We start from the raw sequence: 26,593 nt of genomic DNA, 5'->3' as shown, positions 1-26,593 counted from the left end.
CCGCAGCAGATGCGTCAGGGTGCGTTCGTACAATCACTAACGAGAAACGAAAATCGAAGAATGTTGATGACGATGATGATGACAAAATGGATTGTTGTTTCGTCAGATTGTTACGTCTACAATAAAATCGGGAAGATTATTAGTATGGTTGAAGAATAAGAGGGACCAAGGATGGATCCTGGAGACACGTTTCTGGTGAAATTAATATTTAAAAAATAAATCGCCAAAAGTAAATAATGAGAATTATTAGAATAAAATTGAACGATCTGGCAGAAGTTAATGTGTTATAAAATGTTAAAAAATCAGAAAGAAAGAATAAACCCAGAATGTTTGAAAAGGATAAATAAGAAGAAATAAATAATGAACGTTGTAAGAATGAACTAATGTTGTCAAGAACAAGAAAAAAAAGATACATTCTTAACATAAATGAACAACAAATTTTTCTCTAAATCAGAAAGAAATAAAATTAATATTTTTTATAGCTTTAAAAAAATGTATTGTACAGACGGGTTCCAGGCCGTTCGATTCATTTTCAATTGGATATAAATCGCTAAGACAGAAGGACAAGAAAAATCAGAATGGTTAAAAAATAAATGAGCTAGAAGGTATAATAACAGTTACAAAATTAATTTGTAACGGAAGTGAAGAAAAAATTTTGAAAAATCAGAAATGAAGATAAGATTGATAAGATTTATCAGATTAAAGCTAAGCAGAAGTGAAGACAAAATTATTAAAGGAGCAGAAATAAAATATAAATTAAAAAATAGTTATTTGTACAACTAGTTATGAAAGTCATACTTTTTTTTCGAATTAGCAGATTGATTAACGAGGGCGTAGCCCGAGTTAATTAAGCAAATAAGTGAAAAAAGAGACTTTCATAACGTGTTGTACATACTATTTTTTGCATATCGATGTAAGTTGAGAAATTTGGTCTAAAAGGATTTATGAAATATGTATGTATTAAGTACAAAAAAAAAAAAATTGGTATGCTTTGACAATCATCTCCAAGGAGATGGAATAAAAAGATGCAAAAAAAAGTACTACTTTCACTACGATTTTGAGTGTAAAAAAGTGCCACTTTCATTACGATATGCAAAAAAAATTTTATTTGTGTCTAGAAAATAAATAAATTAACAAGATAATGAAATCGTACTTAGAGAGAATCTCTTAGGAAAATACAAAAGAGAATAAGAAGTAATTAGCAAATTTTAGAGTAAAGAGAAATAAACACAGTTAATAGAAAGTAAAAAACAGATTAAAAAATTGTAGTGAGTGCATTAGTAACGAAAAAAATATACTCGTATGAAGGTCTATATTATGGTAAAAATAATAATTGATGATCAAATAGGTAGTTGTTTTTCGTATAATTGGATAATGATCACGAATCAGAATGAGAGAACTGAAGAAAGAAAGTGACAACAAATGAAAAAAATCCGAGCTAAAAATAAAACAAAATCGTTACACAAAAAGGGCACAAAACGTGAACAGAAAGATGTAAAAGAGCCGTTAAAAGAAATTTAAAAAATGTTAGTAAGAATTGGAGAAATAGGGTAGAAATTGTAAAAATATTAAAATGAGGAGATTTGCTTCTAACAATAAGAAGAAACTTTTGTCACATTTTGACATTTGGAACGTTTGGAAAGTCCTGCTGACGTAAGAAAAAGATAGGAAATTAGTTTGTTTATTGCGAATAAAATGGGACTACCGATGGAGCCTTGAGGTACGCCGTTCGTACCACCAACGTTCTGTAGAGAGACAATTTCTACTACAACACTTTACTTGTTAAATGAGAAAACATAAGTTTTGAAATACGAATGGAGTAAAGTGATTTGCTAATTAATGCTTCGTGAAGGACGCAATCGAAAGCTTTGACCGGCTCTAAAAAAGTATGTCAAGTAGAGCTGCTCTTGTGCAAAACTTTTCAGAAATTTATTGAAGCATCAAAATTTGAAAAAAATCTTTTAAAGTAGTCTTACGCTAAACCAAATATGTAAAAGTGTGTAAAGCTTTTGGACAAAAAGTCGCAATTGAAAGTTGAGTTCACGTCCGGAGAAAAGCATTTCCAATTGTCAAAACATGTCGGTGAGAAACAGAAACAGAAGACAGAAGGTATTTGTGATGGACGATAATGATGATTAGAGTTGTCTTTTTAGCGGGATTTGGTTGGGGGCGAAGTTGGCGTTACTTCCGGCCGAACCGTGGAAAATCGCGAGGCGAGGGGTCCGGAACGGAGGCGGAATTTTTTCCGTAACGAAGATTCGATCGAAAGTTTTTATTTGCCTCGCTGATAACATCTCTGCAGCTATTTATGTTAATTTATGGCATTATGTCGGAACGGGAGAGTTCAGGCGGTGCAAGATATGGTAATTTAGCTGGCCGTTTTGATAATCGACCATATTTAATTTTTAAATAAGTTTGGATGTGGGAGGGAAGTGCATTGACGGACTGAACCTGAACCACACCGTATTATACTTATAGCGCAGCCTGGAATTCACGAGGAAATTTTAAAAATGAAATTTTTGTGAAATTTCATATTTTTCGAAAAAATTCCACAAAAATACCCAACAATCTAAAAATCGAAATCTTTCTTGACATCACATAACTTTTTTCTAAACAAAGTTTGTTTAAGCTCCGCTTACATTTTTGAAGCGTTACAAAATAAATCAAAATTCGTCAAAAATGTTCAAAAATTGAACTTCTGTTCCAACTTGATACTTTTCTTTGTGTTTTTAAGTTTATGATTTTCCTTGTTTTCAAATACAAATTATGTTTTAACCACGTCTGTCTGTCTTATATTTTTATAAAGTAAAAATTCGACAAAAACGCCCAAAAATCAAAGGATTTTTTTTAACTAGACCTATTCTGTTTTGAGCAGGCTGAAAAATTTGGCTGTTTGGCTTGAAATCGAAAATTTTTAGAAAAATTAAAATTTGTCAAATTTGCTCCAAATTGGAACCTATCTTTTTATTTTTAACTACAAAGGCTGTTTTGTTTAATTGTTTTTGCTTCGGTTGTAACAGCATTCATCGATCTGTGTTAGATTGATTTAAATTGTTTATTGTCTACTCAAAATCTACAATTTTTTTGAAAGTCAAAATTCACCAAAAATGCTCAAGAATCTAAAAAAAAATCCACAAAATTGATATCTATTTGTTTCTAACTGTGCCAAGTTTGTTTTAGCTCCATTTGCATTTTTAAATGTCAAAATTTGATCCCTCAAAATATCAAAATTTTCAAAAGTGATGATAAATCGAACTGTCTGTTCCAAATTGATATTTTTCTTTGTGCACTATAAAGTAAAAATTCTCCAAAAACGTTCAAAAACCGAAATCATACTTCCAAATTGATATTTTTCTTTTTAATTTTATTATACCGGATCTGCTGTATTTTCGTTTCATTTTTGACTGTCTCGTTCAAAATAAGACATATTATAAAAGTCAAAATTCGTCAAAAACGTCTAACAATGAAAACTTCACTTCCAAATGGATTTTTTTTTGGCTTTATTACACCGGCTCTGATTTAGTCTCGTTCAAGTTTTAAACAGCTACATTCAAAATCATTCTAAAAGTCACCATTCGGTCCAAATATAAAAAATAATATGTTTTTGATCAAACTTATTCTGTCATGACCTGGTGTTCGGAGCTTTCATCAAAGTTCCACTCGAAATTGAAAACTATTCAAAAAATTTAAATGAGTCAAAATGAAATACATCTTTTTGTTTTTAACCACAATGGCTGTGTTGGTTTACTCAAAGAATTGCGTTTCTCTCTATGCCTAAATTTTCCAAAAATATCGAAAAATCAAAAATTCTGTTTCAAATTGATCGTTTTTTTCCTTCGTTTTAACTGTATATATCGATTCTGTTTCAAATTGGTTTTAATTATTTGTTATCTACTCAAAATCTCTAATTTTTTTAAAATTCAAAATTTGCCAGGACATTCAGAAATCAAATCGTAATGAAAGTAGCACTTTTTTAAACGAAAAATCGTAGTGAAAGTAGTACTTTTTTGCATCATTTTATTCTATCTCCTTTTTTTTTAATTTTCCATAAATCCTCTTAGGCCAAATTTCTTAACTTACAACGATATGCAACGATATGAAAGTGTCTTTTTTTCACTCATTTGCTTGATTAACTCGGGCTACGCCATCGTTAATTAAAACTGCAAATTCATGAAAAATAGTATGACTTTCATAACTAGTTGTACAAATAACTATTTCGAACTTCAGCGACTGTCGCATCCAAAATTTTGGATGATTTTGCGAATAGTGAAAGTTCGTTAAAATAAATTGAAAATTTATCGAAAAATTAAAATGTATGTACATACATATAGGTATCTGTTTCAAATTGAGACATATCTTTTTGTTTTTAACTGGAAATGCAAATTGCTGTTTTGGCTTCGTCTAAATTTTCGACGGCCTGAAAAGGTTTTATTTCTCCAAATGTCAAAATTCGCCAAAAATTTCCAAAAATCAATTATACTCTTTCAGTTTTTTTTTTCGTCCTTGATTTCTTAACCTTGATTCTCTTTAAGATTGGTTTCATTTTTTATTGTTCATTAAAATCTGTCATTTTATTCAACATTTGCCAAAACGTGCACAAATCGAAATCTCACTTAAAATTATCTTTTTATTCTACAACGATCTCGTTTAAGTTTAGCTTAAAGATGGTCACATTTCGAATGAGACATTTTTCGAAAAGCGCAAATTCGCCAGAAATATTACCCCCTTAATGAAAAATTTTTCCAAAAATTAAACACAGTCAAGACAAAATATCTATTCCAAAATGGGACCTATCTTTTTGTTCTTAACTGGAAAGGCTGTTTTGGCTTCGTTTAGAATTTTGAAAGATTTTTATTTTCAGTGTGTCAAAATTCGCCAAAAATATCCAAAAAATTAAAAATTCTTTTCAGATTTTTTTTTCTTGAATTTTGATTGCACATATCGATTCTATTTTAAATTGGTTGTCTTTTTTTGTTGCCTATTCAATAACTGTCGTTTTTCTAAAATTCTCCAAAAACGCCAAAAATCCCGTTGAACCGACCTCGTGGGACCCTGAACTGCACCCGCGGCACGTACCTTCCGGAATCGAACGTTACCGTTTTTCTAAATTTGTCGAATTCTGCGCGAAAGCCGACGCGTCCCAAAATCACGAATTCGCCACACGCGTGAACACTTCTTTTTCCGGCGGCGAAGGTCGCTCTCATCCTTGACACCGACCGGCACACCATGCGAAACTCTGCACAGGATTGCATTTATTTTCGCACCAGCGACGAGGAACAATCGCACGCTAATAAAATCGGCGGGCGAGCTGCGACGTACGGCCCGAAAACCGGCACGGGCTCGCACATTTGCATAATGAGCGATCGCAGAAAAATTCGCTGCGAGTGCCAGCAAATTGATTTTATCGGAACGGAGCCAAGTGCAGGAGAACGCGGCGGGATTGCGGTTGTGTTTCCGTTGTGAGGCTTTCACGTTGATTGTGCACTCATAAAAGGCAACGCTTCCTGGTGACGGTTTCATTCATGATGCACTGGGAGAGTGGGTGGCGGTGCGCCGATCGGTACTTTTTTTTCTTTCTCGATAAGAGATAAGGAGCGAGGTGGGGAAGGTTGGATGTGGAGCGGTGTGATAAAAGCGCCAAAGATAAGGCGATAAGGTGCGTTTTGAAATTGTCAAATTTGATTCGAGTTTTCCGGTTTTTGACTTATTTTTGGAAAATTTACTCAGAAGAAACTACTTGGCAGTTAGATTAAAAACAGTTATGACATGACGAATAAGATATACAAGGTGATCAAGAAAGACTGTTTAAATTAACAGTAAAAAGAAAGTAAACTGGAAATAGAGAAAAATGACACAAAAATTAATTAAAAGGAATACTCGAAGTACCTCCCATTTTGCTCTAAAGATAAATTAATTCTTCTTTTTAGGCTTTCGAACAGCAGCATGTTTAATTTAATCTGAAATGTCAAATGTCACTTGTCAATGGCGCTATCAGTGTCAAACCGTTACTCCAATAGTACCGATTAATTCCCATATCAGAGCGCTTGCTTTCATCCAATCAAAAATGTTTATCGCGGTTAAAACGTCCTGCCTTATGCTACTCTGTCATCTGTCAAAAGTGATTAAAATTGCATGCTACTCCTGTCAGATTTTCAAATTGTTTTTAATAATTGTGTTTTTATTAACTTCCAGTTTGTATTCTGGAATTAATCTTGCCAAAAATAACACGACCTAATTTTTTATATCTGATAAATTTCCCAATTTTCACTTAAACATTTTTGCTTTAGACAATTTTACGAGTTGAATTTGGGCATTTTTATTCAAAGGTTAAAACCTCGAGCTAAAGCTCTCGGGCCTAACCAGAATAAAAATGTCCAAATTCAAGGTGTAAAATTGCCAAAGCAAGAAGTTTTCGTAAAATTGAAAAATTTATCCGATAAAAAAAATTAGGTCTTGTTATTTTACCTTCGATAAAAAATAAAATTCAGTATTACCAACTCAAACAGTCCTTCTTGATCACCTTGTATACACAACAGTTCTACAGGCCATTAAAACCCATGACTTAGTCCTTCCAGCCCAGCATTCTCACGTCTGCTGTCACTACTCCCAAATCATTTTTTCTTCGGGCTTCACTTCTTTTTTTTTTTCCTCCTCCCTCTAGCAAAGATCTTTTGGCACGTCTATGCTCTGGCATCCTACCGATATGTTCCCAGCCACCTTATCCTTTGTGTTTTTGTATCCTGTACTATACTGCTGTGTCTGTATAGATCTTTTTTCTCCTCAATTGTTTTTCGTTTCCATCTTTCATCTTCGGTTTTTGTCCCCTTAAATATTTTCCTCAATATCTTCCTCTCTCAAGCTTTCATATATACGACCACTGGGTTCACTACTGTCCTGTATATTCTTATTTTCGCCGTTCTAGAGATTTCTCTTGACATAGCACTCTTCAGCAAAATGAGCTCATTGCCTTTCTTCTTTTATTCATTCTTTTATCAACCTCCAGCTCTTCTTCTATATTATTCTTTGCTTTCGCATTTCGCCATCTCTAAAAACTGCTTCTAAAGCTATACTAAATAGCACAGTCGACAGCTGATCCCCTTGTGTGAGTCCGATTTTTCCTCCAAAACTTCGTAATACTCTTCCGTCAGTTGAAATTTTGTTCTGCTTGTCTGTCAGGGTCATTTTTGTCAGACCGACTAATATCTTCAAGATCTTCAATTTTTTCATTGCTCGATATTATTTCTTTCTTTCTATTGAGTCGTAAGCTTTCTTAAAATCTACGAACAAGATATGTAGACTTAAGTTTTGTCCGTAGCTTTGCTTCTGCAACATCTTCAGTGTAAAAATCTGATCTGAAGGTGATCTGTCCTTCCTAAATCTTCCTTGGTACTCGCCTATTAGGGTGTCATGAAAGAAGCTTAGTCTGTTGCTAACTATTCTTGTAACAGTGCACTCATCCTTCATTTTACTTTTCCTCCTAGGTATTTTACGTAATGTTTCTGCCAGGACACCATTCTCTCCTGTACTCTTATTACTTTTTATTTTTTCTTCTTCTTCTATCTCTTGCTTTGTTGGTTCCTGCACTGCTTCTTGTTCATTATTATCCAATTATGTGCGAGTTTCCGGTGTGAGACTTTCGCGTTGATTATGCTCTCATAAAAGGTAACGCTTCCTGGTGACGGTTTCATTCATGATGAACTGTGAGAGTGGGCGGCGGTGAGGCGGCACGGTTCGACGATCAGTAGGTTTTTTTTTCTCTGATAACAGCTACAGATCGAGATGGGGAAGAGTGGATGTAGAGCGGTGTGATAAAACTGCGAAGTGAACGATAAGGGACGTTTTGAGATTCAAGTTTTTAGATTTTTGACTTATTTTTGGAAAATTTATTCGGGAAAGGATCGATTATTTTTTGCTCTTGCTGAGAAGAAACTAACTGGTAGTTAATGGTAGTATTCAGTATTGCATATTTTATCATGTGCTGCAAAATTTTGGCGGCAGTTTTGAAACACCCTGTATAATTTCCTGTCGAGATAATATCTTTTTACCTAGCAACAGCAAAAATCATGTTGATAGATGAAATTAAAGCTTTTGTTTATTTTTACGCCATCATTATTACCAACAGTATATTAGTAAATACAGGGTGTCCCCAAAAAAGAAGACGAGTCCATAACTCCGTTATTTATCGGAAGATTTTAATTATCTGTACACCAAATTGAATGGTTGTTAATAGGCTACAAAATGGCCTAATAAATTCAAGTATAGCCCCATGGGATTCAAGGATAAACTGTCAAAATATTTTTTTTCAAATTGGATTGCATATTTTTTTTAGTAATTCTGATAGAGATTTTTATTCTGAAAACAACAATGTATCACAAGTATACACTTAAATACCAAAAATTCACAAAAAAAAAGTAAAAAATGTTACTATCGTCTATGTTCCATTTTGCGCTAAACATTGGTGGCAAATCTGCGCAATCCTACATGTTATTATTTGTCATTTGTTTTTCCAGCTACCTTAATTTGGTTATTACATTGTAACGCAATGCATTTTGACAGCTTTTCGCTTGGTGCTCGTCATTTGTTTCAAAAGTTAGTGTTATTTTTTTTTTTATGTGAAGTTATACTTGTGATACATTGTTGTTTTCAGAATTAAAATCTCTATCAGAATTACTAAAAAAAAGTATGTAATGCCATTTAAAAAAAAATATTTTGACAGTTTACTCTTGAAGCCCTTGGAGCTATACCTGAATTTATTAAGCCGTTTTGTAGCCTATTAACAACCATTTAATTTGGTGTACAGATAATTAAAATCCTCCGATAAATAAGGGAGCTATGGACTCGTCTTTTTTTTTTGGGGACACACTGTATAAATTTAGTTTTGACAGCTTTATGAAAATGTTCGTAATTGAAAACATTTTTGCAATTGAGTTTTTTTTTTTCATAAAAACATATTTGGAAAATTCATGTAGCTTCTGAAAACAAATGAATTCGTATGGTATTTAATTTTCTGCCGAATTTTTTTTTGTGATTCCTTTTTTCAAAATCAAAAATTCTATCTTTTTGATAATAAAAATTAAAATTTGGACTTTTCTGATATAAGAATTTATTGCATCAAAATTGTTTTTGATAATTTTTTGAGTTCCCAAAAAGTTTTAAAATTAAATTTAGTAACAAAGAAAATTTTTGATTTTGGTTTGGAACACACTACATTCCTACCATATTTTTGCAGTGGTTATAAAATTTTATACCTATTTTACAAACCTTAGACCGAAATCTTTCCATTCCAGAATAAGCAAAAATTCGCAATTTTTTTGGTAATTTTTGTATTTTTTGCATTTGCATTCTTTCAAAAATGTGCGTTCCAAATGATTTAAAGACTTATCAGTTAGCAAGTCCCTTGTAGTATGTAATTAGAAATAAAACTAACCAACCCAGTGAAATATTTAAAAAATGGAGATCGTCGTAGATCTCCAAATTTAGAAATTTTTGAAAATTTTTGTAAAAAATTTTTTTTGGAACATCAGAAAGTCAGAAACTCAGCCTCGTAAATCGTGAACCCCAACTCGATCGAAGTGTGCATTTTTCGCTCCAGCTCCCCAACCCCCTCCTCCACAACCCCCGCACGCATTTCCTTTCGTGAAATTCGTTCCTTCTTGAAAGGGCTTGCCCTGCACGTACCGTGCGAATTCGGAACGTGGCTCAAGTCGATAATTATCAATTCGTCTGCATAATTCAGCGCTGCAGTCGGGAGGCAGCAGTGCAGTCAGTGTGGGAGGGTGGGTGGTGACGCCTGGGGGTGCGAGACAGCGCGTGACGCAGTGTCTGGAGTGAGGGGTGCTGGACTAGCCTAGACTAGGTATTGATCTAGGCTACCTTCACCCACTAATTTCGTTGCCGGTGCACGGGGCCAGACGTCTGCCCCCCCGGCCGCCCCCGCTGCATTCCCTCCGTCTAGCGTCTTCGTTGTTTTGACTTTGTGACAAAGGAACGGGGGCGGCGGGTTTTTCTGGGCGGTCGCCGGAGTTTGTTGAATTAAAGGGAGGCCGATTCTGAACGGGGGCGCAAAAAGGAAATGCACAGGAAGAAATAATACAACTTTGGAAAAATGGAAATGTAATTTCCTGGTTTGTTGGATGAAGTGTTTTTAAAGTGGAATTTTTAAATGAAGCCGTTGCGTACTCGACCCTTTTTTTGTTACAGTTTAAATGTGCTTCTTTCTAAAATTACACCGGGCGAGGTTTATCTCTGTTTTGTTTAATAATTAAATTTGGTTTTTATTTATTAAAAATAGTTTTTTAGTCCACCGAGTGATACCGATTTTTTTTATTGTATTCTGCATAGTTTTTAAATTAAATAGTTAATTAATTTAAATATTGTGATAATTTCATTATTTAAAATTTTCGTCGGAATTAGAATTCTTCAGATATGCTGGGAAAATCTTAATGTATAAATAATTGTTCAACCGGAACATCCTGTATATTTTGCATTTTTATATCTCATTTTAAACATCATAATAGTAGATTATATCATTAAGAGTAGAAGTGAGTCTTTTTGTGCTAAGCCCAGAGATTGAAGACCGAGACGAAGTCGAGGTCGCCACTGGGTGTTCTTCCAATTTAAAATCTAAATTTGAAAAACAGCAACAATTCTGTCTGCTGCTGTTTTTTATTACGAGACAATACAAAAACTCTACCAGGTGTTTAAATAAAAATCCGTGAATAGTGCTTTATCACAAATTCTATTTATTTCAAGTGTGTTTTAGCTTATGCTTCCCTGTGGCTGTCACAGTTAGTAAGAAGTTCCATTTTCGCTTTTTTCTCCACCTGGTATATTGTATTTCCCACTGACGTTGCAAATTTTTTAAATAAACTTCGTACATTTAGTAGCAAAATTTTGTTGGAAAATTTCAAGTCTGCTTTTGGGATGCGAGTTAAGCGTTTTGGTTTTTCCAGAAACAGAATTAACTGTGAGGCTAAAAAACTGTTCGCAACACAATTTTGAAACGCGAAGTCGTTTTCTAATGTTTTATGAAAAAAACACAAGTTAAGTTTTGGAGGCTAAGAAATTTCACCAGTTTTTTTTTATCTTGATATTTAAACGTAAATGAGAAAGGAGTCCTCATCAAATTAAAAATTACCCAAATAATTTGTCTTTAAAAAAAAACTTAGATGGCCTTGAGGCAGGTTTTTGCATCCGTCTAAAATATATAATTGTTTTTTTCTAGGGAAACTAGTTCATGCATTTAAATAAATAAATAAATCAAATAAAATTTAATTATTGTCACATAAAAAATTTACCTTTGACAACATTAGTTTTTTTGATCCACTGAGTGATAGGATTTTCGTTATGTAATCTGCGTTTTTTAAATAACTAATTCACCTTTTACTTCAAATATAAGCAAACGCTTCAGTCTGAAGCATTAGCTTCAAATTATGCATTATTTACCATTATGCATAGAAGCAAAAGTCTTGGGGGGAAGCAATTGCCACAGGGAATACTTCGATTTGTAGTATTTGTTGAAGTTTATGCTTCAGTTGAAGCAAACATTTCAGTTTTAGCGAAGTTGGGCAATTAGTAACTTCAGAGCAAGGATTTTCGTTGAAAATGGAATTTTTTGGTATTATCAAAAGAAAAAGAAAAACATCTTCAGAGAAGAGAGTCTATGGAGATGACCTACATCCAAAATTGTTGAGCACGGATGATCTTCATCAATAAGGCAGACCCTCTGTAATTCTTGTAAACTAAGACTACCCACGAAATTCCTATTTATAAATATTTTTTGAACTGGCTAGAGCTAGGCGATGTTTTCTGTCGCCCTTTCTTTTTCCCTTTTAACGGAAACCAAAAGGTAACGTGTTCTCTGCTAGAGCAAGGAGTATTTGGTGTAGCATTCGCTTCCTCCAAAAGTATTTGCTTTATGTAAATTAAAAAGTGCACATGCTCTTGGAGCTTTTGCTCTTGCTCGAAGTAAAAGCGAATGATTCTTTTTTGTACTCATATCCTTGAAAGCAACGCTTCCAACATCCAACGCTCGCTCCGAAACCCGTGCTTCCCGGTCGACTCGAATGTAAAAATTGCAAAAAACACTGGCCCTTTGAGGCATTCAAAAAAAATCTGTCTTGATAATAATAAAATTTTGTTCATAAAATACAACTTCCCTGGGTTTTCCTCCATTAAAAAATTACGGAAAGATTTATAATCGTTGAAAATTGTTCCTGCAAAATTCACAAATTATTGCAAAAATTTAAATATCAAGTGAAGCAATTGTTTCCAATAACCAAAGATCACTGCCTACTTGGTTTTATGTTCATTTATGTTTAATGTATTAAAACAAAACATTTTAATTTAATTTTCGTACAAAAAATATTGTACGACCACTTGCGCATTAATTAAAGGCACTCGCTCCTTCGTCGCTCGTGCTTTAAAAAATACGCTCATGCGGGAACATCGTCTTCCCGCACTTGGTTCGTAAATAACCATTTATTCATATCGCTCATTGTTGCACGCTAAAATATCGGTTATGATTTATAAAAATGCAAATTTGATGACTTAAAAAATTACAAACCTCCAAAATAAAAGTCAAAATGTTTTACAGCATGCATATATTAATAGAAAGTTCATGTCCAGTTTTTTTTTTTTTGTGTAGATAAAATAGTACACATATATCATTCAGAGTAGAAGGTCTTTTTGTGCTTCTCCCAGTTGTCGACCTCGACTTCGTCTCGGTCTTCAATCTCTGGGCTTGACACAAAAAGACTCACTTCTACTCTCAATGATATGATCTACTTTTGATTTTGCAAAACTTTCTCTTCCAAAATTGCATCATGGTGTGAATGCCGAATATTTTGAAATTTTCGACCACTTTTGCTTATTGGTGAAATCTCTTTTTCTAATCGATGAACAAATCCGATTGACGTATAAATGACAAAAAATCCTCTTCAAATGAATATTAACCAGCTCAGTTACGTGAAAAAGAAACTGCACGGCCTTGATGCAGTTTTTTGCATACACATTTTTTGATAATTACATTTTTTCCGCCGAAACTAGTTTATACATTTAAATGAAAAACAGATAAAATTAAATTACCGCATGGTATAAATAATTTATATGCCCCAACGAATGGCGCATTAGCATCTGAATAAAAGTCAAATTTTTTTTTGCATGTATAATTAAATTTTTTAACAACTATTATAAACATGCGTCGTCCTTGCAAATTTTTTCTCACATAATTCTATAATTATTCGGTTTTTTTTTTCGCGTCTAGTCTGCTTTTTTCTCTATGCATGTCTCGATGGTTCAATATACTGGGTGTTATGGAAGTCCACTTAATAAATTTAACCACCAATAGTTTTCGTTAAAATAAACATGTTTTGTATTTATCATTTTTTCCGCAAATTCTTCAAAACAGAGTTAAAATTAAATATTCTTTGAACCTTATTAGCACGAAAAAAAATTACTCGATCAAAATACTCGAATGTTAAACAGTAAAATTAAATGTGTTACGTGGATTTCAATAACACCCGGTATTTTGCTTGTGCTCTTCGCCGCCTAAAGATCGGTGCACCTTTCGCTCTCGCCTCATTGGTCACATCCATCCAATTAAAAAATTTGCAGATTTCCGTTAATAATTAATGCAAAAATTTTGACATCATCCTCTCTGTCACGAGGAAGTCCATTAGCAGTAAACGGTCTGCTTATTTATTGCTATACAGAGTGAGCCAGCATGAACGATCACGCCTCTCGTTACCGCCGCGATTTATTGCACCGCGTGTACGCTTTAATTGACTGGGCGACCTCAACCTTTATTTATTCTTCGATACGACGGGATTTTTGGGAATTCTGAAATTTCAGGAATCGAATCCGGAAGTAGATGCTTCCGCGGAGATGTACACACTATCGTAGAACCACACCTGTAGTTTTGTATGTGCAGGTGTCCAAACGAACAGACAATTTTGGGAATTGCCAGATTAGCGAGAACGATATCGAGACCGTGTAACGGTATACACAGAGTGGCCGATCACAAAAATCACAATTAATTGTTTTTCCGGTTAAGTGTAACGCAGCGCAACGTAATGAAGCGGAACCGTTTATGGACCTGGTGGTTACGCCCCGAACCGAGGCTAGTCTGGACGCGGAAGTCGTTAACGTTGCGTCTGTGTTGTGATGTTTGTTTTACAGAAAGGAGAAAAAACAAACGAAAACGAGAATGGAGGCTGGGTTACAAATGTACCTATACACGTAGAGTTAGTTGTATGTACGTAGCAGTAACGTAAAACGCGCATACATTTTTTTGTAATTGTTGCGTTTGAATAACAATTTGTGGAGATATACAGAGTGTTCTATAAAAAGAAATCAGAAAAAACTTACTCGCCGTTAAAATTCAACATAAAACTAGGATTGAGTGTTTCTTCCTTTACTTTATTAATTTAGACAAGATGAAAATCTTGGGCTTGGTAATTTACATATACTCAAGTTGTCGTAGGTTTTTAATTTTGCGTTATGTCAATGCTTAACTTTCTAAATCTTTACCTAAAAGCGGCTCAGGTGTTGCAATTAAGAGTTAATGTGCGGTTGCAGCAACAGTTGTAACGCAGGCACATAACTCATAAAATTTTTGTCGTAATGCGTAATGTTTCCGGTAAAGTAAATAATGATGTAATGGCTTAGTAGAGTTTTTTGAGGTGAGGCAACCGAGTCTAAAACGATATTGATACATTTGGTGCAACTAAAAGATCAAAGAAATTTAAGGATAAAAGTAAGAAGAAAGGAAAAATCAAAGTCATCGCATTATTTTGGGGGAAGCAACTTTATTTTTTATTTTTGACGTAGCACAACGTAAGAAAATCATCTATATACAACAGATAAGAGAATGTTTTAGTGTTACGTTATGTCTAAGTGTGCGTAAATGCATAAAGAGTAATTATCGAGTGTCGCAACGTAAACTACATTTGTTTCTGAAGTTGGAATATTTAGAACAACTGATAACACTACGTAACATTACGGCAGAAAAAAAAATAAGACTATTTATCTTACGTTAAGTTTACAGCATGTGTTTGTCTTAAGAATAGCGCAAATATTTTACCGAACAACAAAGTTCACGTGAACAAAATTTTATGATATAGATCCGGATGACAGAATTAATAAAATATGTATGTAGTAAAGTAAGAGTACGTAAAAAAATAAAACATTGTAAATTTGGTGGTTATGTGTATCTACTTTTCATATAAACTTAAAACAAGAACATTTGAAAGAAAAGCACAAGGATTAAGTAAAAGAAAATGAAAGTATTGATTGTTTTAAGACTACTTTAAGCGTAACATAAATGTAACAGAACTAATGTGAACTGTGAACAATATCTTAAATAGTGCTGCGTTGCGTTAAGCAAAAATAAATATTTTAAGAATGTTACGTTGCCTTAACCGTAAAGTGTCATCTGGATTAGAAAAAATAGTAATAAAGAGAATATGTAATGACGTAACCGTAAAGTATGTAGATTTTATACTAAGTAATTAAAATAATGTTAAGCTAGATTTAGAGTAAAAATGTGTACTTACAATGTGCTAACGCAACGTAACGAAGTCACTCTTTCTAAAAGGTAATTTATAGTCCGTAATTTAAACGGAAAACTTTAAATAAAAATGGTGTCTATTATTGACGTGACGCAACATAACGGTGTTAAATTAAATAAAGCTGGTATAGATGTCAAAGTTTGTACCTTTACATTTGAATATTTCTTAAACACAACGCAAGACTAGAAGATAAAATCTAAATTAAGTGTAAATGCAAGTAAATCCTTATCAAAGTGAATATATTTAAGTGAATTATGTAAGTCGTAAAGTAAACCTGTTGGAAACGTTTAAAATGTAACAATAACAAAGATTTGGGATACGAAGTGTTCAATGTGAGGTTATGTTAGTTTGTAAGATGGAATCAATGCAGTGTTCAACGTAACGCAACGTGCAAAATTATAATAATTATGTTTTTAAAAAAATGCTCAAGTACCTAATACCTACAGTGTGTCCCCGGATAGGTGAAACGACTCTTGTAAAAGATAAAAAAATTTCGATTTAAATTTTAATTTTTTGGGGTTTAGCCCTGCTTGGTTAATTTTAATTTTGAAAAGTCAAGTATCCCTTGGAAATTTTCAAAAAACCTATTTTTCTGTCGAGTAAGTGCCTTTTATGTGATACATACGACAAAAAGTTATTAACAAAAGTTGTTTAGAATCAACATCTAGGCGCCTAGACAAAATTTCAAAATCGGTCAACTATGATTTTTCATTTTTTTTTCCATTTACTCAAAGGTTTTAATTTACTTTTATTTAATTATAAGTAACTTATTAGTGTTAAGTAACTTGTAGTAATAATCTAAGTGTGATTTTTTTTTTACTCATAATAAGAGAAGTGTTGAAAATAAATTTCTTTGATTTACAAAAAAAAACCTTAAAAAAGTGAAAATTCATAGTTGGCTGATGATTTTGAAATTTGGTATAGGGGCCTAGATATTGATTCTAAACAACTTTTCTTAATAACTTTTCGTCGTATTTGTCACATAAAAGGCACTTTACAGGAAAATAGGTGTTTTTTGAAAATTTCCAACGCATACTTGATTTTTCAAAACTAAAATTATGTTAGAAATTAGTCTATGACCAAGCAGGGCTGAACCCCTGAAAATGAAAATTGAAATCGAGAATTTTTTATCTTTTACAAGAGTCGTTTCACCTATCCAGGGACACACTGTATAATATGTTACTTTACGTTAATGTTAAAACATGATATTTAAGAGTAACGCTGAATTAACATAATTTCCCAACCCTAAAATTAGAATAAAAAAAATGTAGACGTAACGTAATTCTCAAGATGTTTTACTAAACGTTACTGCGATTAGAATATTGAAGATTAATGTTAACGCAAGGCAAGGCACTGGAGGAGTTAGTTGTAAATTATTATCGTTGGAACTGTCAAAATTCGCCGAAAATCTAATTAAACGCATCAGGCAACGTATTTACAAATTCCATAAAATAAGTCAATTTAAACTGACGTAACTAACGTAACGTAACTGTACTAAACGCTTTGGATGTAATTCACGAGCGCGAGAATCACCTGAGCTGTCAAAATCCGCAGCAACACCAATTAAACGAATCACGTGACGCGTACCCGCAACGTTTTCCACGACTCTACGCAAACCTAAAAATCTCATTTAAATTATGATTATTATCGTTACTGCGGCTTTACTACAACACATAAAACTCCACATAAGGTCAACGGCGATATCCACAGCTCGCCATTGGAATATTAATGTAACCCGTCGACATTAACACGATAAAATTCCAAATTGATAGATACGTAACGCGCGACCGATCCGCATCGGTAGCCGTGAACGCAAACGTATCCGGCAAGTCGAGGGCGGGGGGTGGATTTTTGAGAGAACGAATTTGGAAAAATTTCGAAGGGTGGTCGGCGGGTCACGGCCGGAAACACCATATCGATAACGTACCCCCTACGTATCAGGGGTGAAGCGACTCCACCCCTCGGCCTCGAGGGTGTCGGTTGTCGGCGGGTATTGGTCGAAGGGAAGCTCGGACACGCCTGTGCGTTCGTTATAGGACAGGAATGCGGCTAACGCCGAGACTTCATTAAATTTTGAAAAAGAAGGTCGGATGGGCCGTTAGAGGGGCGAATTTTCGGGGGGGGGGTTGAAGCTCGTGTTCGGGGTGAGGGAGGTGCCGGAAGGGGTGGGTTGCAAAAGCGGGTGGACGTGAGTGGAGAATTTCTTGGGGGATTATTTGGGTTTACCTCCTCGAGCAATAATACGATAAGTTAGATACATTTATAAAATTAGTAAATTAAATACGAAAATGCGGTCAAGAGATCTAGCACACTCTACTTTGATATGTGTCTTTCGTGGTAGTCAGTTCGTTTTGCCGCTACTAAGGAATTAATTAAAATAAAACGAAATTGAAATAATGCACTAATCAAATTAGTCTAGCAGAATGCGAAGAAAAAAATTTAAAAATACATATTTTAATCATTTTATCAAAAAGATAAACTAAATTATGTATTATTAACTGGTGTATCAGCATCTTTAAATAATTAGGCAGTTAGATTTCTTTCAATTAAAATATAAAATTTTGGAAACCGTACGCGAAATGAGCACTTCGCGTGCGTACAACAGGCGGCGAAATTGAATTTCGCAGCCGTTGCCTTGACAACGGCCGTAAAATTAAAAGCCAATTACAACATATCTATCTGCATATTTCCGGTGTAATCTTACAAAAACTGGATTGGTTACAGTTAAAGTTTGATTTTGTGTCAGGAACGGCCACTATTAGTACAGAATTTTCATCCGGTTTGAAATGAGACAGCCGCATGAGGTTGAAGAGTCGATAAGACAGATCCCCATTATCGATCTATCATCTATATGAAACATACACATGTGAATTAGGTTAATTTTGGTTAATTTTTCACCGATCAAAAAGAGTAATATCTCGTAACATTTCCTGAATGTCATCAACAGTCATTTTGGTTTATTTGTGTCTTTGCACGGCTCCTGATATTTCCACGATTAAAATAACCCAAAAAGGAGCAGATGATACAACCTAGCATAACAGAACTTAACATTTACCTTCCACAATAAATAAATTCCAATAAATAGGTAAGCCAGTACAACATTATCCGACACGGTTTTCACATTCTTCTTGTTACATCAGTCTCAAAGTCACTGTAACATTTTTCATATTGCCGTTTCGATTTTTCAGGTTTCAAATGCGACACTGCACAATTTATAATATTTTTTTAACTCTGGATGAGTACACAGAACTGAAACATCGTAATTTTCTTCGGACATTTTTGCAATTTTTCTCAAAGTGAATTGTTTTATTTATGTCATTTCTTTAGCGACATGGCGACATGTAGGCTGACTTTATTTTTATTGACAGTGAAGGAAATTTTACTTGTTCATTTTATAATTACAAATTTTCGGATTGCACACAAAATGTTGTGTACACCTTGGCTGTGAAATCCTTTGACGACCTCGAGATTGTCTTGTCTCGGCCGCAAAGCGACCTTGACGACAATTTTTCTCTCGGTTCGTCAAAGTACGATTTCGCATCCTTGATATACAAATAACTATTGTATTTCTGGAAAGAGATTAGTAAAATTAATTCGACTTACCTCCATGAAAGTATTAGGTAAATTAGTTTAAATTAAATTAGTCTGGTAAAATAATCCGTGAATAATTAGTATCTTTGAGGAGCATTAGTAAAAATTATTTTTCCCTTCTTTACAGATACTTAGCAATTAGATGCCTAAATATCACTATAATAGAATAAAATTAGTAAACTCTTTCATTGTATGAAGGGAACACTAACTACTATATCCAACAAAGTTCAAGTGCACCGATTGATATGTGATTGGTAATAAAATATTTATGAAGAACATATTTACCTTTTTTATGACATCATGTAATTCCCCTCTCATCTCTATCTTTTTCTAGTCAACACTCATCACAATTTCTCACAGCCTCATCACACACAAATTAAATTTCCCCACACACTCTTTCCCCAATTTTGGTTTCGTCGAAGACGCCTCCAACTTTCGACTCGCAATTTTCACACCAACCACTCCGTTCACGCACAACTTCACATCCTAATATTTTTTTCACGAACCATTTATTATCCCACCCGTATTTTAGCGTGCCGTGCGTATGAACGTCTCACATGTTTATCGTAAAAATTAATTGAACAATGGACTCTTAATTTACACAATAAACGCCTCATTAACATGGAGTGTAAAATTGCGGCGATAAACCAGCCACCGAGGATCAGTATAAACAATTGCTCGTCCTCTCGAGCAAACACACCGAAAACTAAAGCGGAAGAAGCGAAAAGGTCAGTCGTGGGAAAAAAATAAACAACTCCAAGAAGTTATGGAATAGAAGCGCATTCGATCTTTGGATGGCTTGCTTTGCCTGTACTATTCTTACATTTAACTCTGTTTTGGTGTTGCCCTCCCTAGATGTTTTTTTGTCCCTAGGTATAGCTGTTGGATTTTCTCATTTTTTCCGTTTTCATTTGCAGATTTGTCGCCTTCGCGCAGATATGTCCAAGGTCACAGCCCATGAGAGAATCCAGTACCTCTATTCTCTATTCATAGCACGTTTTTATCACGTGACCATATACACTGAGCTCGTTGCCATCTTCTCCTACTACAGTTAGATATTTTGTTTTGTCATAGTTCATTTTTAGTCCTTTTTCTTCATAGCTATTTACTAACTTCGTATTTATCTCCAGCGATTACTACTTGATTGTCTGCGAATGAAAGTGTATGTAGATATTCTTCATCAATTTTTATACCCATTTGTTGGCATTTCTTCGACCAGCCCTTGAGAATTTCTTCTAGGAAGATCTTGAATAACGTTGTTGACAAGCTGCATCCCTTCCTAAGCCCTTTGTTTACTTGAAATGGCTATGATATATGTTTTCCAAGTTTTATAGCTCATACATTTCTCTAATGACATCTACGTAACATTTTTTATACTACATACTTCTTTCTGATATTCCAAATAATCTTTGAAGTGGTAGGTGCGGCATCGTAGGCTGCTTCCAAATCAACGAGTACCAAATGTGTTTCTATGTTTTGTACTTTTCTCTTTTCTATTAATTGTTTTATAGTCATCATCATCATCATTATTTCCTTTTTGCACCTTTGCAGGTAGCAGTTAAAAGTTTCAACTTATTTCTCAGTATTATCATTATTGTATAATGCATTTCGGTTAACCAGTCGACCGGATAACCGGTTTAGTTCGTGCGAGTACAGTCTGCGGCAAAGTTAGTGGCGTCCCTACGGTCGTGTTCTTCCGATGCAGTCACCTTGTCCTCCCTCGGCACGCCAACTCCGATCGACTCATTAACGTCTGTGCATTGTTTGCGTTTTTTGTGCGTTTTGTTTAGGCCCACTCACTCGTCTGCCGCAAAGTCGAGCCTCGTGTTTGTGCGGTTCAGTGTTTGGTCAGTGGCGCATAACAACCACCTATTCATTATGCACGCATTTCGGCTGGGACTGACCGTCTCAAGGATAAATCTAGTCTACTAGGCCTGACATTGGCAGCAGAACGCAGCGCGAGCACAACCCGTGAGAGGGCCCCCCATTTTTTTTCCAAAGCGAACAACACGACGCGCCTATTACGTAATCCCGGTACTGTTACCTGCCGGTGGAAGTGGGCGGCGGTGGCGCTTACGGATCGCGAGGAGGACTCGGGGTGGTTTCGACCCCCTCGACTGGCCGGATTCGGTGCCCGGTGAGGCTAGTTGGAACCGGATGCGATGTAGGCGGCACCGCGGGGAAATCCCATGGTTATTGTTGTCGGCGCAATTATTTCGGAACGGGAAAGACTTGGCCGCTTCTTTCTATCAGATCTGGCGTAATTTATTGGCTCGTTTCTTTGTTTGGTTCGTCGGTGCGATTAAATTCCGCAGAGGTGAACTGAAACGGATTTGACGGCGAACGCTTGTTTTGGTACTTTTCTATTCGGTAGTTCTCCAGACGTTTTTTTTCCGGTACTCGCACCCCGGCTGAACTGACGCGGAAACGGATTATGTATGACAGCCGCAAATTGTTTTGGTACTTCGTGTTTTGGTGGTACCTGAACACGACGCAAATCTCGACACCGAAATATGTGTGATGGTACTTGAACGCTAGGTAAACGAACTTGTCAACGAAATGTGTTAGTACTTGTATGGTGGTACCTTATTTTGACAGCAAATGTTGTTGTAGCATCTCGACTGCGTAAAAACCAGGAGTCACACGCGTTCCATTTTTCATGTTTACGAAAGTACTACTTTTCAATGCAAGGACACTACAAAAGACGCAATCTGTTGATCGGTACGGGAACCGAATGATTAATTATTATTTTTGATCTGTCACGGCGTAATGACGCGTAATTTAGCTAATCTTACATCAAATTAGGTACTCATTTTTTAAATTGAAGCTGGAAAAATGTGTCAATTTCTTGTATGAAAAAGAATCCACGGCTGTCGGCCAATCACATCCCTTGTATTTTCATTCTACAACGGCAGATTGCCAATCGCTAATTATTAAAAATCAAATTAAATTCCATTTTCAAAGATTGTTTTTTCTTGGTATAGTCGTGGAGAAAGTATAGTCTTGAACTCGCGTATAATGGCCATTATTCGCTCGGATGATTCACCACTCGCCTACGGCTCGTGTTGCAATTTTCATCTTCTTGAATAATAGCCATCATTATACGCTCGTTGAAAAATGTACTATTTTTATATAAAATGTGTTTAGAAATATTTTTAAAGTATTTCTTCAAGCTTGATGATCAAAAGAAATTTACAATATTCGTTACAAATCGTTCACCTCTTCTCTAAATTAGAATTTTTGGAGACACCTAGTATACCATTGACTTAAATACGAAAATAAAGTTCAGCTCAAGTGTTTTTCTTACTTTCTGTTTGTCCTCTACTTCCACCAGAAATGACTAAAGACTTAAAATTCATCAGAGAAATGTTTGTGTTTCTAAAATATAACATCATATCTAACTTTGTTTTTTTAATTCCGAAATATTGTTTTACGTAATTTCCGCAAAATGAAAGAAAAACAACCGCTTCGCTTTTTGCAAATTGTTTTACATTTTCCTTATCACTGATAACAAGTGCATGTCATTATTTACTGTTGTTACTGTACATATTACCTTCAGAAAGAGATTTCAGTTTTTGGAAGACCCAATAAAAGTACGCCTGAATAAAATTTTCCTGTCAATATTTTATTTTTTTTATGTCACAAATAATGACACACTTGTAATCCAATTTTTGTGATCACTGTGTATGTATTATACTATGCGGCTAAGTTTAGAGTTATTAAGACACAAATGCTAAATTTTTGAATAAATAAACAATAACTTTTGTAATTTTTGTAATTGTCAAAATTTGAAATATATCGAGTGATTCACAGAACATCCTCGAGATTGTACTGCCTCGGCCGCAAGCGGCCTCGGCGACAATTTTTCTCTCGGTACGTTAAAGAATGATTTCGCGGCCTTGATATACAAATAACTATTAAGTATGTCAACTTTTGTAAAATATATTATGTATTCTCAAATTTTTGCTAAAACTCAGTATATTATACCATTTGAGTTACTTAGAGAACAAATGCTAAATATTTAGATCAATAAACAACAAAGAAAGTGTTCAAGTTTATTGCACTTTGCAGGACACAATCGTATTTACATTTTTTTTTGTGATTACCAAAAATTTAATATACAGGGTGTCTCAAAATTCGGCAATTCCGAATTCAGAGCGTGGTAGGGAAGGACCCAGTGGAGCTCGAAAAATACTTAGATAAAAAAATTCGCTCTTCCTGAAGAAGATATAAGCACTTTAATTTTGTTCAATACATAGCAGCCTTCATATCCACAGTGACAAAATACCTACTATTCTAGCTACGTTTCCGGTCCATTTTTAAGAAAAATTACAAAAATGTATGATTTTTTTACTCCAAAGGAAAGCTATTCTTCAAAAAATTGTTTTACGTTATTATTTTCCATAATCATCTACACCATAAATAACAATAAACACTGAACTTTTCAGCCTGTATTTGAAGAAAACGCAGTTCAAAGACCACCTTCAGACCAATGTATCTTTGATGGGGGCAGTCCCGTTTTTTTTTTATTTCCATATTTGGACTACTGAAGTGATCCCCTACAACGCTCCGAATTCGGAATTCGCGAGTTTTGAGACACCCTGTATGTATGTACCGGGTGTTTCACAAAATAATTTAAACCACGCTTTCTATGCCTTATTGGTAATCACAGCACAAGAGAATTTTGTCTGGATCTTTGTATATTGCTGATAACTCCAATTTTTTTTATTTTTCAATGTAACACGCTGTATACATCTATACATATAATAATTCAAATATGTTTTTTGTAATGTTTGCAGTTTTCAGAAGGTAACGATTTCATCGAGAAAACAAAAATGTCGTTCTTTTTACCTACACAGGTGCTCGATAATATTTAAATTAATTCCAGTGGTTTTTACTTCCTTCTTCCAAGTTTTAGATCATATTGAAGGTTCTTAATTTTTCGCCGTGATAAATAAGAAACAATAACAATATTAATAGTGCTAACATCCACATTGACTTTATTTTATTTTTTGCAATTTTAAAAATACAAAATTTTACAGGGTGTCCTATCAGAAACGAAACTAGATTCAGGAAGTATGTACATATTTACACATGTTCCTTTCTTTAATTATGTCTGTATAAATCAAGAAAAAATCTAAAGCAGTTTTTGTTGTCACCCTGTATATTCTGGTGCAGCTCATAAACTTCGGTGTGAAAAGGATTCTCCGCAAAGACCAAAAAAATGTTTCAAACCACAAATGGCCACTGTGATATATTTATTCAATTTTTTTACAACTTTGAAAATTCGAAATATACCGGGTGATCCTCAAAACGTTTTTGTCTTACTTTTTCGTTACTCATCATTGCAAAAAAATATGCTTTAAATGGAAAACACCGTAAATATGTATTTTTAAAACTTTCACAAATATCAAAAATCACTCAACGTTCTCAAAAATGTTGATTTTTTTTCTAAACTGGTATTTTCGTTTTGTTTTGTCAGCTGTACAAAATCTTTCTGTCACCAGTTTTTGCATACATGAAAGTACACCGAAATGTAAACGTAAAGTGGAGTACCACAAGAGTCTCAACTGGGACCCTTTTTGTTTCGTTCCATTTCCATTCTTTTCTTCTGCACTGCACTCGACGCAATTACGAGAGTACCACTTCACGCTCCAGCACTACCTCGGTAATTTATTCCACAAATCTCACTTCGAATCATCGTCATCATCTCGAGTCGAGCCAAATCTCATCATCCAACTTCCTCGAGGAAAAAAATTGTAAAATCTATATTTGCACAAGTTCTCGCCACCTGTCGCTCCCATTCAGTTATTTCGGTCTGTCAAAAAACAAATCGAGGGGCGTAGACCTACACACTGAACTCTTAATCGAAAACCGCAATTATGCAAGACAACATGACGCTGACAGTTCAGCTGTGCCGCAAAAAACCTCAATAAAACAAAGAGGTTAACACACTTGTCTGCATAATTGGGCAGCTCGTTCAAACACCGGAGGATTTAATTAACCGAATCGGGACGTACTCCACATATCCTGTGTGCGAGAACAGGACGCTCCAACAAATCGAATCGCGATGGAGAAAAACCAACGAATCTGGTCGATACGATGGCACAATCGGTTTTTTGACGAAGGCATCTTCGCCCTCTGAACCGGGTGCTCGTTTCGGCCCCTCCGTGGGGTACCACCGCCGCAGCTGAATGATCGCGGTGAGTACCGTCCGTGCGTCGATTTTACAGCGGATTCGTCTCACCGGCGCATTCCTGGTGTTAAGTAATTGTGACCGCTTCTGGCTAGAATACGTAACGTCAGAGATTTATGAAAAAAAAAATGGGAAAATTGCCCATCACGAGAGGTGATGCGCCGCTGTCAGTCTTAACAAGCACGTCTGCGGCCATTAGAAGTTCGTTTGTTGCTTCTCGGAAACATGTTTGGACTGTGGAATTATCGGATGTGAGCGGATGGGCGGTTGTCAATCGTTGATGAGTGGAACGGGAAAGTGGAGAAAGGTTTTTTGCTTCTGGTTGGTCAGTGGTTAGGAGAGGTTTCGGTGCGGCGCCTTGCGGGCCGCTTTAATTTTCTTCCCAGTCTGTTTCCGTGAATTATTAAAACCGTGAAGAGACTGTTCAATCTGGTATTTGATTGGTCATTTGAAAACAATCAAAAAATTTCCCTTTCGAGATTTTGAAAAAAAAAACGTAGATAACTGAAAATCTTTTTGAGTGTATTACACCAAAAAGGTTTTCGTTGAAGCCTTTGCCTTTTGGTGCTATTGTTGTCCGCCCTATATTTTTTATATGTATTATCTGATTCTTCTCTGTACAACTGTGGTACTATATCAAAATGAAACAAAAATACTACTGTTGCTTCTTCACAGTTTTCTATTTTTTCATGTGTAGATGTTGAGTGCCACATTTTAACATATCCGCATAGAATGTGGAATTTCCTGAAGGGAATTCTTTTATTTTTGGTGTATGAATAGAAAAGATTTGATCTTCTAGATCTTATCATTCTGGAACTAGGCCAATAATGTAGCAGATCTGAAGATAGCGAAATTGGTTTTTATATTCAAGTTTCCAGAACTGTGTCAAAACAAAAAAATACTGTTCGTGACTCTTTAAACTTTTTCATTTTAGTCATTTTAGTCATTTTAGTCATCTAAAAACATTCTTCTTTTCGAAGTTTTCCCTTTACTTATATTTTTTGATTTGTTTGAAGTTTGATGTCTTAGATAAAAACTTAAATTCATTAATAAAATGAGAAAGGAGTTCTTCTCTGTAAATAATTAAACATAGAATCTCCAGAATGGTGGAATTGGTGGAAATGGGCCAGTAATGCAGCAGAGCTGAAGACAGAGAAAAAGATGTTTGTACAGTATCCTCAATTTTGTTGTAGGTCGTAAAATTTTATGGTACTTTAAGTTAAAGATCTTAAAGATC

At 34.8% G+C, this 26,593-nt stretch overlaps 1 protein-coding gene across 2 annotated transcripts in view; it reads right to left on the bottom strand.

The window, feature by feature from the left end:
* Positions 1-21,874, bottom strand: part of LOC138136171 (protein bric-a-brac 1-like) — a 77,460-nt gene extending 55,586 nt beyond the window's left edge. Inside the window, exon 1 of one of the 2 annotated variants that reach the window (XM_069055228.1) lies at positions 21,746-21,874. The gene's annotated coding sequence lies outside the window, so the exon portion shown is untranslated. Of the gene's footprint in view, positions 1-19,445; positions 19,696-21,745 lie in introns of those variants that run through there. The other variant, XM_069055226.1, reaches the window with a different exon arrangement.
* Between the last annotated feature and the right edge of the window lie 4,719 nt (positions 21,875-26,593).

This window comes from Tenebrio molitor, chromosome 8 (assembly GCF_963966145.1).
Source record: "Tenebrio molitor chromosome 8, icTenMoli1.1, whole genome shotgun sequence".
NCBI lineage: Eukaryota > Metazoa > Arthropoda > Insecta > Coleoptera > Tenebrionidae > Tenebrio > Tenebrio molitor.
This window is presented reverse-complemented; position numbering and strand designations above follow the sequence as displayed.